We start from the raw sequence: 9,362 nt of genomic DNA, 5'->3' as shown, positions 1-9,362 counted from the left end.
TGCAGGAGGCAGCCAATCAATGACTCCTTCTTATCATTGATGTTTCTATCTCTCTCCTTCCTCTCTGAAATCAATAAAAATTAAAAAGTATTACATGAGTCTCCTTTTTTTCCCCATTGACCTCTTCCAGCTGCTCCCACCCCCCCAGCACATGCCCTCACCCCCCCCACTGTCTGTGTCCACTGGTTATGTTCATATGCATGCATACAAGTCCTTTGGTTGATCTCTTACCCCCCCCCACAATTACTTTCTTAATATTATAAAATAGCCAGTGTTCACACACACACACACACACACAGCCTATGGTAAAACTGGTTTCATTATGTCATTTCGTTTAAAATCACAGAACCTATTGACAATGGTAACTGAGGACTTACAGTACCACAAACTGTTATCAATTCAACTGTTGAGAGACATTTAGGTTGTTTTCAAGTTTCAGCTATTACCAATCAGCTGCTCTGAACATTCATACACAATTAAATGTAAAGACATATGCTTTCTCTCTGGCAAGAGGACTGGTTCCCGGCCACGGATGTTCCGGAGGGGAGAGGGGTCACACGCATCCAGGCACAAGCAGAGAGGAGCGGCTCATCTGGCCAATACTGAGCAGGTGGCAGGACAAATGCCTGCCCCTCCCCCGGGCCCCACGCCTTCTGCAAGAATCTCCTCGGGGCTGGTGAAGCCGCCGGGAGCCCCACTGGCACCTCAGAATCACAGTGTAACTGATCAGGATGTGAGGCTGTTGTCAGGGGAGGCTGGGGGGAAAGGAGTGGGTGTGCCAGCCAGTATCCTCTTTGCCTTCCTTTGCTAACTTGGGATTTTGAGCCGGTTGGGGTATAGCTGTGATTCCCTGCCGCCCTGGGAACCTCTCTGTTCCTTTCTTGGGCCTAAACCCAGCCTGCTGATCTGCGGGGGGGGGGGGGGGGGGGGGGGGGGGGGGGGGTGTCCACTGAGGGCGGGATGGAGGTGGTTACAAGGGGGGAAAGTGGCCTGAGTTGACCCTGGGTTCCTCACATGCTTGTCCTTTTGGGGGCTTGAGGAACAGGGGTCAGGGCAAACAGAGGTCGTGGTGCTGGTTCAGGATGGGCTACAGAGTCAGAGTTACTGATTTCATTTTCAATAAGCCTAGGTTTGTTACATTGGTTTCCCAATTTTTTTAAAATAGACTTCTAAAAATAAATAAATAAAGAGACCTTGTTTGGGCTCAATCAGATCCTTGTACACTCGTGGTCAATACAGCATTATTCCCAATACTGGAAAGGTGGAAAGAACCCAAGTGTCTACCTGCAAATGAATAGGTAAACTGAATGTGGTCTACCCATGCAGTGGAGTATCATTCCGCCATTTAAAAAAAATGATTTTTGCCTAGCCGGCGTGGCTCCTTGGTTGAGCATTGACCTATGAACCAGGAGGTCACGGTTTGATTCCCAGTCAGGGCATATGCCCGGGTTGTGGGCTTGATCCCCAATGTGGGGCATGTAGGAGGCAGCCGATCAATGATTCTCTCTCATCATTGAAGTTTCTATCTCTCTCTCTCCCTCTCCTTTCCTCTCTGAAATCAATAAAAAATGTTTTTTAAAAATGATCATCTTTAAAAAATAAAATTTAGTACATGCTACAAGATGGATGAACCTTGAAAATATTATGCTAAGTGGGGGCGGGGGGGAGCCAGTTATGAAAGGACAAGGTATTAGCTGGCTCGAGCTGCCATAACAAAATACCACAGATTGGCGGGCTTAAACAACAGAAATTTATCTTCTCACAGCTCTGAAGGCTGGAAGTCCAAGATCAAGGTGTGGACAGATTTATTTTTTCCTGAGGAGAGCAGCTCTCCTTGGCTTGCAGATGGCCACCTTCTCACTATATCCTGACATGTTTATCTCTGGCTGTATTATGTGTCCTAATCTCCTCTTCTTATACGGATACCAGTCCTATCAGATTAGGACCCATCTATATGAGCTCATTCACCTTAAGTACCTCTGTGAAGACCCTATCTCCAAGCACAGTCACATTCCGAGGTACTGGGGATTGGGACTTCAACATAAGGATTTGGGGGAGACACAACTTAGCCTATAATAGATAAATATTATGTGATTTATATGAAGTACCTAGAATAAGCAAACTCGGAGAGACAGAAAGTAGAACGGTGGTTGCCAGGGGCTGGAGGGCAAGGGTCACAGGAGTTATTGTATAGTGGGTAAAGTTTCTACTAAGAATGATGAAAAAGCCCTAACCGGCTTGGCTCAGTGGATAGAGTGTCAGCCTGCGGACTCAAGGGTCCCAGGTTCAATTCCGGTCAAGGGCATGTACCTTGGTTGCGGGCACATCCCCAGTAGGGGGTGTGCAGGAGGCAGCTGATCGATGTTTCTCACTCATCGATGTTTCTAACTCTATCCCTCTCCTTTCCTCTCTGTAAAAAATCAATAAAATATATATTAAAAAAAAGAATGATGAAAAAGTTCTGAAGATGAATGTAAGTGGTGATGGTCGCACAACACTGTGGATATACTTAATGACACTGAATTGTACATTAAAAATTGTTAAAATGGCCCTAACCAGTTTGGCTCAGTGGATAGAGCGTCGGCCTGTGGACTCAAGGGTCCCAGGTTCGATTCCGATCAAGGGCATGTACCTTGGTTGCAGGCACATCCCTAGTAGGGGGTGTGCAGGAGGCAGCTGATCAATGTTTCTCTATCATCGATGTTTCTAACTCTATCCCTCTCCCTTCCCCTCTGTAAAAAAATAATAAAATATATTTTTTTTAAAAATTGTTAAAATGGTAAATTTTATGTTATATATATATATATATATGTATTTTTACAATAATTTTTAAATGAATAAACAAAGACTTAGGAAAATAAGAGAGATTAAAAATGAGGGTAGACAGCCGAAACCGGTTTGGCTCAGTGGATAGAGCGTCAGCCTGTGGACTGAAAGGTCCCAGGTTCGATTCCGGTCAAGGGCATGTGCGTTGGTTGCGGGCACACCCCCAGTAAGAGATGTGCAGGAGGCAGCTGGTCGATGTTTCTCTCTCATCGATGTTTCTAACTCTCTATCCCTCTCTCTTCCTCTCTGTAAAAAATCAATAAAATATATTTTTTAAAAAAAATGAGGGTAGACACAACTAAAGATAAACCCTCAGATCATAAATACTTTATTTTTTTATTTTTGTTAATCCTCACCTGAGGAAATTTTCACCACTGAGTTTAGAGAGTGGAAGGGAGGGGGAGAGACAGAGAGAAACATCAACGTGAGAGAGACATTAATTGGTTGCCTCCCCACATGCGCCCCAACTGGGACCGAGGATCAAACCTGCAACCCTTGACCAGGAATCAAATCCACGACCCTTTGGTGTGCAGGCCGATTCTCTAACCACTGGGAACACCAGGCAGGACACAAGTCATCAATTCTTAAACAGACCTCACTTAGCCTATGAAATCTCCACACTGGTTTCATCCCACATCAGCCACCACCACCGCACCACCTTCCAGGGCAAAAGCCTCCCCTTCCCCGGCTCAGTAATAAACAGAAGCTGCCACACTTACCTGGCAGGAGAGCTACCATGACCACGAAGATAGTTTTCCCAGGGCAAGGCTTATGCATTGCACTATGGATGTGCTGCCTCCTGCGATCTCCCCTCATGTGGGGAACTCCACTGCATAATTTGTGGTAGTGGGGGACTGTGTTCCTGCATGCATGAATACATGCATGCATACATACACACATACATACTAGTACATACATACATAAAAGATGCCAGAGTCCTCAGCCTAAGGGTCCCCACCTTCACATGGTTCCTATAGTTTGATCCTTCATTTGGCAGGTGACTTGCTAGATTAATCTATGCCTGAAACAGTTCCTCAAGGGGCTGGGGGAACCAAGTGGGACCCTGACAATGCAGGCCTCTGTCTGCATCCACTCCACACTCAACACTGACACAGCGCATGAAGTAACACTTGGGAGAGCATTTTCCATTTATCTTAGTAAGTATAGGTCACCTACCATAGAAGGACCCAAATTCCCACTCACAGCAGGAATCTCCTCCATGACTCTGACAGATACATATCCAGCCTCTGTTTGAATATCTTCAGTGACAGGGAACTCACTACCAGAGAGCACCAACTCCACGGTTTTGAATATCATGTGAAGTCTAGAACAAGCCACAGTGCTCCAGATCTCCCCACCTGCCCCCTCAACTTGCCTCCCACAGTCAGGGACACGCACCATGAGGATTCCATGGTGAATAGAGACCATCTCTCCCTTAATCTCAAAGAAGCAGCCCCCCACTAACCCCTAGTGCCTGGCCAGACCCACTGACATTTCCGTCTACCTACAAGCAAATGAAATTTCCATCAATCTTCTTTGCAACCAGAATTTTCAGAGCATCATCTGTAACTCTCACAGGGCAAGAGGCAATGTGAGAGAGACAAGTATCAACAAACTAATCTCTGGTACTCGTGCAGTCTTCTCAAATCACTTTCCTGTTTCCTCTTTCATTTGATTCTGAGGGTGATCACCGAGACAGGCGACACCCGGGAAGACCTGTGACTTGTGCCTCCTAAGTCAAGAAATTCTGCAGCTGTAACTCTTAGCTCCTTTAACACCAGGAGTGTGGAGGGGACCGCAGGTTTGGGAACTCATTCCTTTGTACAGCTATGAGATTTAGGGCTGGTCCTGGCCTGCAGCCCCCAGTCCTATGCCTTCCTCTAGCCAGCAGGCGCTCTTGTCAATCAACAGAAGAAACTTGCAACTCAGCAGGGCAGAAGAAGAGAGGGAAACAAGGCAGGGGCTGGTGCTAACCCCACCCCAGCCCAGGACTTTTAGGGCACAGGAGGGCATGCAGAACTCAAATGAAAAAGACACGCTCCTGGCCCTGGCCGGTTGCTCAGTGGTTAGAGCATCAGCCAGTAGACTGAAGGCTTGCGGGTTTGATTCCTGGTCACGGGCACATACCTCAGTTTCCACAGCCCCAGTAGGGAGTGCATGCAGGAGTCAACCAATCATTGTGTCTCTCTCACATAGATGTTTCTCTCTCTCTCCCGCCCCTCCTCTCACCCTTCCACTCTCTAGAAATCAATGAAAAAAAATAGCCTCAAGTGAAGATTAACAACAAAACGAGGAAAAAGACAAATGACACAGGGACAGTAGCATCCAGGAAAGCACAGAGGGGCAGCTGGATCAAGAAGGGGCAGTGAGATGGACTCGGGTGGGACAGGGTGGAGGCCATAGCCATCAAAACTACGAGGCTAAGGACTATGTGGCCAGCCAGCTCTGAGAGGCAGCTGGAGGGTTTGCATGTGCTTTACATACTGGTCTGAGGCCAGTTAATCAACTGAGACTCACAAGCAGGGGAGCAATAGGCAGCAGCAACTCATCTCAGGCTAACCCCTGGACCTGTTCCCAAGGCCCCATTTTCTCCGACTTCCCAGAGAGCTAGGGCAGCCCAGCCTAGCTCTCCTGTTGCTTCTTCTATGCTAAGCCCTTTCTTGTTTTACTGTGTCCAGCTTTTACCGTGCGCAGCACTTTCATAGTCTCCTGGACTCGTGTTGTGAAGTTTTTCCTGCACGAAGCCAAGAACCCACACATTACCAGCCAGCCCTAGGCAGACCCGCCAAGGGCAGGTCCCCTTTCCGGTAGCAAAACCCCTTGAGGGTTTGGTGGGATGCTGGCTACATGGTTGTGTATTCAGTTTGTGAAAATTCACGGGACTAAACACAAACTACACCCCCTCTTCTGAGTGTACTTCATACAGTAAATACTTCAAAAAAAGGTTTTTAAAATGGGGTTTTGTTAAATGTTGGGTTGATCATGTCTCTCCTAGACACCCCTCCCTTTCACAAACAATAAAGTCCAAGCTTCTTAGTATGACTTGGAATTCCTCTATGATCCCCTTCCTGTTAGATAGGACAAGGGTCTCAAGGTCAGGGCAGTTCTAAATGTTTTTTTCTTGCTAAATGTTAAAATGTAGCACAGTATTTTGTAGATACAGCTGTAAACTGGATGAGCTGACAGGAAATCAAGGAATGAAAGTAAACAAGTATAGCTTGGCCAGCATGGCTCAGTGGTTGAGCATCAACCTATAAACCAGTAGGTCACGGTTCAATTCCTGGTCAGGGCACATATCCAGGTTGTGGGCTCAATCTCCAGTGTGGAACGTGGAGGAGGCAGCTGATGCTTGACTCTCTCTCATCATTCATCGATGTTTCTCTCTCTCTCCCTCTCCCTTCCTCTCTGAAATCAATAAAAGTATTTACTTAATAATTTTTTTTAAAGTAGCCAAGTACATGCCTTAACCGGTTTAGCTCAGTGAATAGAGCGTCGGCCTGCAAACTAAAGGGTCCCAGGTTCAATTCCGGTCAAGGGCATGTACCTTGGTTGCAGGCACATCCCTAGTGAGGAGTTGTGCAGAAGGCAGCTGATCGGTGTTTCTTTCTCATCTATGTTTCTAACTCTCTATCCCTCTCCCTTCCTCTCTGTAAAAAATCAATAAAATATGTTTTAAAAAATAAAAATAAAAAATAAAGTAGCCAAGTACAGCCCAGCTGGCGTGGCTCAGTGATTGAGCATCCACCTCTGAAACAGGAGGTCCCAGTTCGATTCCTGGTCAGGTCACATGCCTGGGTTGTGGGCTCAATCCCCAGTGTGAGGCATGCAGGAGGGACCCAATCAATGATTCACTCTCATCACTGATGTTTCTCTCCTCTCTCTCTCTCTCTCTCTCACTCTCTCTCTCTTTTCCTCTCTGAAATCAACAAAAATATATTTAAAAACTTAAAATTAAAAGTAGCCAAGTATAAAGAAGCCAACATACAATTGACCAAATAGTGTACATAAGAATAGCTAAGCCTCTCTTTCAGAAGGCAGAACCTTCTGTGTCCTTTACTTGCTGCAAGTAAAACTACCTTGTGATAACTACATCTCCTTTTTGACTATTGCAACCCAAGCAGCAAACCCCTTGAGTTCGGTAACTTTCCCACATCTTCTCCATTCTTCCTCCTCCCAGGCCAGTGTCTGCACTACTGCAGGACACTGCTGCATTTTCTCACCACCACGTGCTCCCAGGGCTGGACCTGCACTAGTCCACGTGCAGCCGTTGACCTGGACCAGACTCCTGACCCTGGCCCATGACAGGTGTGGCCTGGGCAAGACGCACTCCGATACACCTTGTGACACACCGTGTGCGTAGTTTCTTACATTCCTCACCTGTCCTGATATGACAATGTTTCTGATAGTGTGGGTTAAAAGGAATGTTACTACTAGGCTCCTTCTTGCGCTCCATTATGCCCTACTTGGGGCTCTTGCCACTCCCAAAGATTTGTTTCATGATTAACGGCCTTCAGTTTCCAGTAAACCGCCTCTCCGTTTCCATGGACCACCTGCACCGGGCCCCACCTGCACCGGCCCCCACCTGCACCTGGGCCCCCACCTGCACCCCCACCTGCACAGGCCCCCACCTGCACCGGCCCCCACCTGCACCTGGCCCCCACCTGCACCGGCCCCCACCTGCACCTGGGCCCCACCTGCACCGGCCCCCACCTGCACCTGGGCCCCACCTGCACCGGCCCCCACCTGCACCTGGGCCCCCACCTGCACCCGGACCCACCCGTTAGTCTGACCGACCTTTACAAGAGACATAAATATCCCGTTCCCCTGCTCTGCCCCGTTGATGCCATTTTGATCTCAGCCCTTCTGTTCTTAGGAGTAAATTTATAATTCTTTACCACCTTCGGCCTCCTGCATTCCCCTTTCGGCAACCCTAACAGTTACTGAAATTGTCACATTTTATTCCGCGACATGTAAAACCGTGGTAAGTCACGTGTGCGCCGGACTTCCGTCCCACAGCGCAGGCCCCACCGCCCGGCGCTACGCAGCACGCCCTCCGGGCGGGCCGGCAGCTGCGGAAGGAAGTCGGCGAGCGCCTCCGCGCGGAAGACACGCCGGGGCCGCACTTCTGCGGCACTTGGGCGCCGGGCGTGCGTGAGCGCGCGCCTTCCGCCGCGGGTGCGGAGGCGGGGCCGACCAGCGCGCTAGCCGGCCAGGGCGCCGCAGAGCATGCGCACCAACACGCCCAGCGGGGCGAGGCGAGGAGGCGGAGCTAGGGGCGGTACCCCGACTTCCGCTGCCCGCTGGTGAGACCGCCTGCGGCCTCCAGGCAAGTCCGGGGAGAAGGACTTTCCTGGCCCCATCCTAAGCCCCGCCTCTGGCCTGTAGCCAAGGAACCAGGTGTTCCGGGTCCGCAGCGCCCTCTGTTGACTCTCTTAGGAACTGCATGGAGCCCCTGGGCCCGCCTCGCACCGGGCCAAAAGGGGCCGCTGGACTGGCCTTGGGAAGGGGCGTCCCCGCCCAGATTCTAGCTAAGTCCCGCTCTTCAGACACGTAGTCAACTTATGTAAATTTAGTTAGATGTACCCCCACATTTAGTTGCAATGTTAAGTAAAAGAATCCAGATTCAAAAGGCTAAATATTATTATTCTATTTACAACATTTTGGAAAAGGCAAACCTGTAGGAATAGATCGATGGTTACCAGGAGCTGGGTGGACCACAAAGGAACCCCAGGGAACACTGGGGATGAGGGAACTTTATATTGTGATTGTGGTGGTGTTTATACAACTGTTCGCATTTGTCAAAACTCACAACCAAAAACGGAAAGTGTGAATTTTACCGAATGTAAATTAGTTTTAATTTTTACAAATACTAAAGAAAATAGAAAGCAGATTGGTGGTTGGCGGAGGCTGGGAGAAGAGTAATGGGAAAACTAATTAGTAAGTGGTTCGTTTTGGAGTGTAAGTGGTTCATTTTGGAGTGATGGAAATGTTTTGGAACTAGAGATAATGGTTGCACAACATTGTGAGTAGTAAATGCCACATTGAATCATTCCCTTTAAAATGGTTGATTTTATTGTGAATTCCACCTTTTAAAACGTATAATAGTTCTTAAAAATGCAGGCTCCCATCTGCCTTTCTATTCAACAAGTTCATGTCTGGAGGTATTCATTGTGGGCTGAGAAGTGACTTGGTTACTACACTCTGGCCTCAGTCCCCATGTACCTGGCACAGTGGGAGCCACCACTCCCACCCCCACCCCCACCCACAATATGCATTGCTTTGTGCCATTATTATTCCCTAATTCATTTTATTATTCCCAACTGTCAAAAAAGGAAACTGAAGCTCAAATATAAGTGGCACCCTGGCCAGTGTGTCTCAGTTGGTTGAGCATTGGTCTGTGCACCAAAAGGGTACCAGTTCAATTCCCAGTTGTTCACACATCTTTCATTGTTTCTCTCTCTCCCTTCCTCTCTGTAAAAATAAATAAATAATCTTTATATATATATATATATATATATATATATACACCTAAGCAA

At 48.0% G+C, this 9,362-nt stretch overlaps 1 non-coding gene across 1 annotated transcript; it reads left to right on the top strand.

Moving 5' to 3' along the window:
* Window positions 1-3,537: 3,537 nt before the first annotated feature.
* LOC139009661 (U1 spliceosomal RNA) lies at window positions 3,538-3,701 on the top strand. Its single transcript, XR_011471381.1, has one exon. It is a non-coding gene; the product is annotated as a U1 spliceosomal RNA (small nuclear RNA).
* Window positions 3,702-9,362: the final 5,661 nt, after the last annotated feature.

Source organism: Myotis yumanensis, unplaced genomic scaffold (assembly GCF_028538775.1).
Source record: "Myotis yumanensis isolate MYYU_CA2020_CCGP unplaced genomic scaffold, mMyoYum1.0.hap1 SCAF_4, whole genome shotgun sequence".
In the NCBI taxonomy this organism is placed as follows: domain Eukaryota; kingdom Metazoa; phylum Chordata; class Mammalia; order Chiroptera; family Vespertilionidae; genus Myotis; species Myotis yumanensis.
The sequence above is the reverse complement of the archived record's forward strand: the minus strand, read 5'-3'. Positions and strand labels throughout refer to the sequence as shown.